Source organism: Labrus mixtus, chromosome 4 (assembly GCF_963584025.1).
Source record: "Labrus mixtus chromosome 4, fLabMix1.1, whole genome shotgun sequence".
Lineage (NCBI taxonomy): Eukaryota > Metazoa > Chordata > Actinopteri > Labriformes > Labridae > Labrus > Labrus mixtus.
The window spans coordinates 30,111,749-30,119,333 of NC_083615.1; positions in this window are offsets into that span (position 1 = coordinate 30,111,749).

Here is a 7,585-nt window from a genome sequence, read left to right on the forward strand (position 1 = left end):
AGATATTGCTTTGAGACTTTCTTGGAAGGGCCCCAACTTGTTTTAAAACTGCTTCTGGCTGTAATATATCCCACAGCTCGGTACATGACAACCCTGCTAATGTAGTTTCCCCCCCTAAATGCCAGGCCTTGAATACACCAGTGTAGCTCCTTAGCTGCATGTGTGTTCTTTTTTCACTGGGTCTGTTTCCTCCTGAGAGGAATACATCATCTCTGACATGAAGCACAGGGTTGAAATTGCACAGATAGGATGACACATGTTCAAGTATAATGCAATAGGCTACTGTTGCAAAAAAGATAAAGTAGTTGACTGATTGCTATTGTGCAGGTACTACAGAGCTGTCATAGTAACCAATTTCAAGTAAACTGTTGGTGTCTAAATAAAATCTCTTTCACAAGAACATTGAACTTTAAGTCGTGCAAGTAGAAGAATTACTTTATTTAATATAAACAGGAAGGAGATTAACATAACATTAAAAACACATGAACTCTAGCTTAGTTAGGACATTTACAATATAAAGACTTGCCCAAGAGCATACAGAGCAATGAGCGCTCCAAAGTCAGGATTATGGGAGGTTTTCTTTGCATTTTGTCATTACTTTGTGAATGCAACAGAATTGAGAACCTAATAGTTACAGCAGTTGTCAAACTCTTCAGTTGATGTAGTTTTATTTGTAGACATAGTTCAAATGGCTATCACCTGTGTCGAGAGGCTCATAGCCGACCTACATGTAAATTTAACTGTACACTAACTGCTCAGCTCCAAACAGTAGATAAAGTAAACAGCCAACATATTTTACACTATATAGAAACCATGCATTTCGCACCCTTCTTTTATTGCATCCTTCTTTTATTAGTGCCCTGCACCTTATGTTAACCTTTTAATAAGGATGTAATGGTGTAGCGGTTGAACACTGATATCAGCCGATATCTGCGTTGTTGACAAACATCGGACTATCGGCAAACATTTGTGGCATGTATGGATGTCAGTAGCCAAAGTGTATCTGTTGTTTCACATCAATTTAATACTGATAAACTAGTGCACCTTAGTGCTTATTCAGAGAAGATGTTTGTTATTGGGCAGTAGAAATCACCTCTTGGACGAACTCTGATTTGTTTTCATGGTCAAACTTGAAAGAAAATGTCAGCAGCTTGGGAATCTTAACACCTTCTCTGGAAAATGTCAGCAGCACACAGTTTGTAAAACATGTTCCAGTGACATTTCAAGAGGAGGCATGACTAGCAAACATCAAGTAACTCATTCGAAAAACAGACATGAGAATCAAGAAGGAATATCAACCCTGATTTTTACAATCAGTGCATCTCTATCTTGCAGTAATTATGTGTTAGCTAACTGACATAGACATAAGCTCTCTGCAGCTCACAGAGTTATGCTTCAAATGTTGAGTGGATGTTGACTAAAGGCTGACTTTTGTGAATCACTGCTTTGGCCTGAGGGGTTGATATAATGAATGCATACTTACAGAACAGTAACTGAGGTCACTCCTGGTATGAAGGCATTGGTCAGCGCTTCCTGACTTACATAAAAAATATTGAAAAACTCACTCTGAGTCCTGTCCAAAGAGCCACAGCCTCCTCATCAACTGGAGGTTCAGACCTGGCAGGGGAGTTAGCAGGTCCCTGCCAGGGTGGTTACAACACTAATAGCTTCTAATCTTTCCAGGCTGGGAAATTGATCCCTTGTAATCTCTCTTACATCAACAGAAATGCTGCTCTGGTTTTAACCAGTAATGCTGCCTTAAAAAGGCTGTGTGACTGTGCATCAGCTTTTCATGAATGTGTACGCATTCCTCCTGTGTCCCAGTTTGGGAGATTGTTTATGTGTTATATTTCCACCAATGATGTTTTTTTTCTGTTTGTATAAGATCCTGAGAGGCAGGGAAGCGAGGCACAATTCACAGCATCTTCTTTTCATGCCTCTCTGTAGTTCTGTGCAAGTGGGAGAAACCAGGCGTCCCACACTGAGCAGTAGCAGAGCGAGGGGCTTTTCATAGCCAGCACCGTGTCTTTTAAAGGATTTTTTATCAAGCCCACTCCTTACAGTACACTTTGACTTAGCTCTCATCAATCTCACACCTCTGCTGACCTTTTCAGAGCAGTTTACCTGGGTAGAGATACAAAAGTTATTGGAAAATAATTCCTGGACTGCAGCAGGCGGAATATTTCAGGATTGCTGTCCTGGGTTGTATTGAGTATATCTTCAAAAGTCAACAAAAGTGACAGATTCGACAGAGCTTTCACAGCCTGATGGTTACAGTTGACGTTTCTCCAAATATTATTTCCCCAGTTTTTATCCAGACAACTGGCAAGTGGGGGCTTGAGTAAAATGCATAGTCTGCAATAAAAATGTAGATAGCAAATGTTCTACATGTCTAAAGTTGCTGATTGCTTATAGGCATAGGCGTAGAATTGCGTATGGACCGTATGGACGTGACCATACCAATCTCAAATGATGGCTGAAATGTCCACACCAATATTAAGGTTGAAGGAAAAAAAAGGCACCTCATGCGGCACACAAAGGGTTAAATCCTTTCCCACTTCGGCACCGCCTCTCAAATACGTCTTAGAGACAGGTCTGTTTTTTGATTGGCTTAGCTTCCTGTAGGCTGTTGAAGTTGTTTCGCTTGCAGGCTTTGCCAGTGTTGACGAGAGGGAGGTCAATACTGTTGGTGTGCAACACATGTACGAGGATGTCGGGCAAGAAAAGAAAGGTGGAAGAAGACATTAGAAGATATTTCACGAAACAAAGTGTAAGTCACCTGAGGAAAATAGTCCCCCGTTTGCATTAGTGTCCCATTAACTGTATAGAGGTGACACCACAAAGTATACAAGTTAATGCCCGACGAGGTGTCCAATTATCAGTAATGAATGGACGACGTGGAGGTAAGAACTGTCCGACAAGTTTTCCTGCCTCCTCGTAATTACATTGGGTTTTTACAAAATAATGGATCTTCAGTGAGTGAAAGATAAGTCCGCCATAACAACGGCTTTTATGTAGTTTTAAATTTTGGATACTAAGGCTATAACAAGGTGTCATTCTCTAATAGATTTGATTTGAAATGTACATGATTCCTAAAAAAACATCCCAAAACACCTGTAATGTTTTGAATATGCAGAAAGTTATGAACATAACGAATAATTAATAGTAATTCAAAAATAATTATAATTTCCTATACATAGTAAATAAATTTCCGCCATAAAGTAATTCAGAAAAGGCACAAATTGTTGCATAAAAATTCACCAGAATGCAGGAAATGAAGTGTTTGACACTCAAAATTCTCTGGGGGGGAACCCACAGACCCTCCGCTGAAAATTTGTCCCCCCCAATGTTGAATCCAAACCTATGCCCTTACTTATAGGCTTATACATAATTATGGTCTGGGGCACAAAACATTTGCACCAAGGGCCTCCATTTGATTCTTGTTATGAATAAGTTGCACATGCGCATATTCTCATCTAGCTGGGGCGCAAAAGTCAGCAGCAGAGGGATACATCCAATGAATTGAGATATTAAGAGCGAGGCATGCAGTTTCACCAAGCAACCTTCGATGTTGAAAAATGAAGCCAATGTGGAGGTGCAAAATCCTACAGTTTGAAGAGGGTCTGCTTGAGGCTGGCTGCAGAAGCACCAGAAATCACACACACACCCATTCAAAAAGGCAGAAATTAACATGTTTACAGACTGGTAAAAAAACAAAAACTAATTTGGACTGATTAGCTCACATCTCTATTGGCACACACTGTACGGGGTTACTTTTTTGATCAATCATCCGTTTTCATTAGATGAAGGAGTTACTCATAAATACAACCAACCAACCCACCAACCAATCAATCAGTCAACCAATCAGTCAGTCAGTCAATCAATCAATCAATCAATCAATCAATCAATCAATCAATCAATCAATCAATCAATCAATCAATCAATCAATCAATCAATCAATCAATCAATCAACCAACCAACCAACCAACCAACCAACCAACCAATCAATCAATCAATCAATCAATCAATCAATCAATCAATCAATCAATCAATCAATCAACCAACCAACCAACCAACCAACCAATCAACCAATCAATCAACCAACCAATCAGTCAGTCAGTCAGTCAGTCAGTCAGTCAGTCAGTCAGTCAGTCAGTCAGTCAGTCAGTCAGTCAGTCAGTCAGTCAGAGCTGGACACTTTCACTGCATCCATTAGTCTTATTTCCATTGACCCATTTCAAGAGTTTTATTAAGATGCCAAAGTATCACAATATGAACATTTATTTACCTTATTATTATCTTATCTAGTTTGTTGGAATGACTTCAAAGTCTGTTCATACGCTTCAGGACTCAGTAAGCAGAAGTTCTGTTTACCTCACTGCAACACAGTATTATTATTTTCTCCAGTCTTAACACAAAAGTAGAAGAAAAGAAGCTGATGTATCGATTCCCCTGTTATGGCCTGAAGGAGCTTATCCCACTATTTGAGAGTTGTGAAATTGAGTGGTACATGTCATTCCTTTCTGAGTTGTGATGGTTTCCATGCTGAGCGTAGGTTTGATCCAATTAGAAACAGGAGATTAGTTTTTTTTTTCCTACAAGGAAACCTTTCATTTCCATGTTGAAATTTTGCTGATGCAATATTTTCTGCTTAATCTGATAATCAGATCCCGGAGGACTTCATTCTCCTCCTGCCTTTCTTCTCTCCCATGGACCCTTAATCCGCCTCTCTCATGCCCTTCTTTCTGCACTCTTTATGTTCTGCCTGTTTTTCCTTTTCCTTTTCCTCCCCTCCACCCATTTCCTCCCCTTCTTTCCCTCCCACACTATTTCCCTCTTCAATCAAACACAATCCACATCCGACAAAGATTAAAGCTTAGTTCTTGCTAATACACCTGATTGAGGGACAGGAAAAGATCCATTGGAGCGTTACATTTCAATTAAGCCTCTGTGGTCACCTTGCAACAGTGTTAAAGAAGTGTACCGTTCAATTAAGTCCCTGCATTTGCTCAGCAGAAGAACGAACCAATGAGGCGTAAGCAAAGGTTGATGCTGCGCTATTACAGTTCCAGATGGCCTAGCAGGCTTTAAACATTTAGCCACCCTAAGGTGCCTCTTTATGGCATGGATGTGTGTTTATTATAATGCATTTTCATTATTCATTGAAAATGCTCATGGCGTTTACAGCTAAAGCTAAAGTTATGTTGATGCCTGAGCATATTTCTGCATTACTACCATCATTTAAGAAGGTACTGTTTTAAAGGATGGATTTCACTTTATTGAAGACACACCCTCTCTATAATGGTGTCTATTTAAATGAGTGAAGCAACTGAAAGAGAGGGAAGGGAGAGGTCTCAGTGAGGAGGAAGAACTAGGACCAGCAGAGATGAAAACAACAGTGAAGCAGAGGGACTTGAGAGTCCATTCAGCTCAGTTGGCTATCAGAGGAGGATGTTGCCTGGAGGTGATAATTAGTGTAGAGACTGTGAGGCTGAACAGGCCCACACATCTGCCCTGAAGTTTAGCTGAACAACATAAGACAAACTGCACGATATACAGTATACTATTTTGGTCTTTAGTCTGGAGTGTTTTTCCCAGTGCTTCCTTTTTACAACACATAAATCTAACAGTTAGATCATCATGAAGAGCTAAAACCCTTTAGCCCAAACTGGTGGCAAGGGGTTTTTGTTCTGATTTAAAGTGATTTATGTACATACTCTGGGATGAAGACTGTAAGAACAAGCCCAAGTAAAGTTTAAAGATTTGACTTGTTCATGAGGTCTCAAGTCCACACTGAAGGTTTAACGTGAGTCTCAAGTTTTAAAGTGAGTCTCAGGATAATTTTCTCATTCAGTTGAGTACAAGCCAAGCCTCATCAACATGATAATTTCACAAGGTTTTCAGGATGTTGCCGAATTGAAAATGGTGTCTCAACCTAACTTTTAGTCAACCAACAGGCAAAGTCGGAGGTGAGGTAGTCATGAGTTGCAGTCATTTCAGTCACGTCCCTATTTATGCCCAACTATTATCTTTCAAAAAATCAAAACGGGTGAGTGATAAACGACTTCTGAGACTAAAATCGTGATTTGTAACAGGCTGTAAACACATTTCAATCAGCAGGCACTTGAACAATTCAATTTACAACTTTGGCAATGTCTTTGGCGATCAGACTCCATTGTGTTGTCTTCATGTACTCGTAGGGGTAGCAAGGCCGACAGCAGAATAGGATCCCCCCTGATGGTGTCTAGACACTGGAGGTGGTGGTGATGAGGAGTGGACCTTATAGAGGAGTTGGACCTGGACACTGTTGAGATGGAATGGAGCTGACTGGGGTGGGGGAGGGTCGGAGCAATCAAACAGAAACGTCAAACTGACAGCAAAAGAGAGGAGAACAGATTTTTTAAAAATATGACAGCAGCAGGATGATTGGTCGATAGAGGCAGAATCTTATCAGCTAATCACCTGAGCAGGAAGACAGAGGGAGAGGTTGAGAGGGAGTGACATGAATGAATGGAAGTATGAATGAGTATTAAACAGTCTTCCTTTTTGAACTAACGCTGAGCTTCATTTATATCTGCTGTCAAAATGGACATTTTAACATGGATGTGTATGTGACTTCCAGGGCAGCCACACTCTAGTGGACACAAAATGAACTGTAGGTTTTTGCACTTCCATGTTGGTTTAATTTTTCAACACCAGAGGTTGCCGTTTTGTGAACACATTTTATGTTGATTCTTTTAAGTTAAAAAAAAAACCGCTAATTAAATATAAATGTTGTTTATCGGTTCCAAGCCACATTTGAAGATGGTCTTCTAAATGAAATTCTACAGATGCATCTCTGTCTGGCAGCTCAAATTGAAATTGAAATTTGATGTAATTGGTAAACCCAAAACAGAAGGCAGATCAAACCCTGAGGGATGGAATTGCATCAGAACGGCTGGGCAGAATCATTTCTTTACTGGGACATGAGAGGGAGAGAGAATACTGCAATCAGCGCACACAGTCACTGATACCTGCATCATTACTACAGCAGCCTATGCAGAAAAGGTTCATGAAGTCTGAAACAAATCAGAACTGATGACTTGCAAGTCTTGCAGACAGTGTGGACAGCAGGTCTGGAAGATCTAATATCAGAAATAAATCTTATCAGCCTGCAGCCTGGACAAAACTAAATCTATCCTAATGTTTTGTTGAAAGAAAGTCTCAACTAAAGTGTACAGCTACTGAGAATAACAGCTTGGGCTGTATCAATTTCTTTCATACTTTCACACCGTCTTTCCATTTCACCGGGGGATACGGTATATGATGGTAGATTGTAAAAAAACCCCAATAATAATAAAAGTTTGTAAAAGAAAAAACAAAATCTTCTGTTGTTGTAGCGATAACATTCACAGTTTTTAACCAGGTTGCACTTCTCAGTGGCGGTTCTAGACCACTTTTACTGAGGGGGGCCAAACTGAGGCCAGTTGTTTTGTCAGAGGGGAATATTAAACCCAGGTGAAAAATAGACAAAGATAATCACTTTAAAAAATATATAAATATTATGCCAAATAATAGCACACATCATTAAATACCATGATTTATA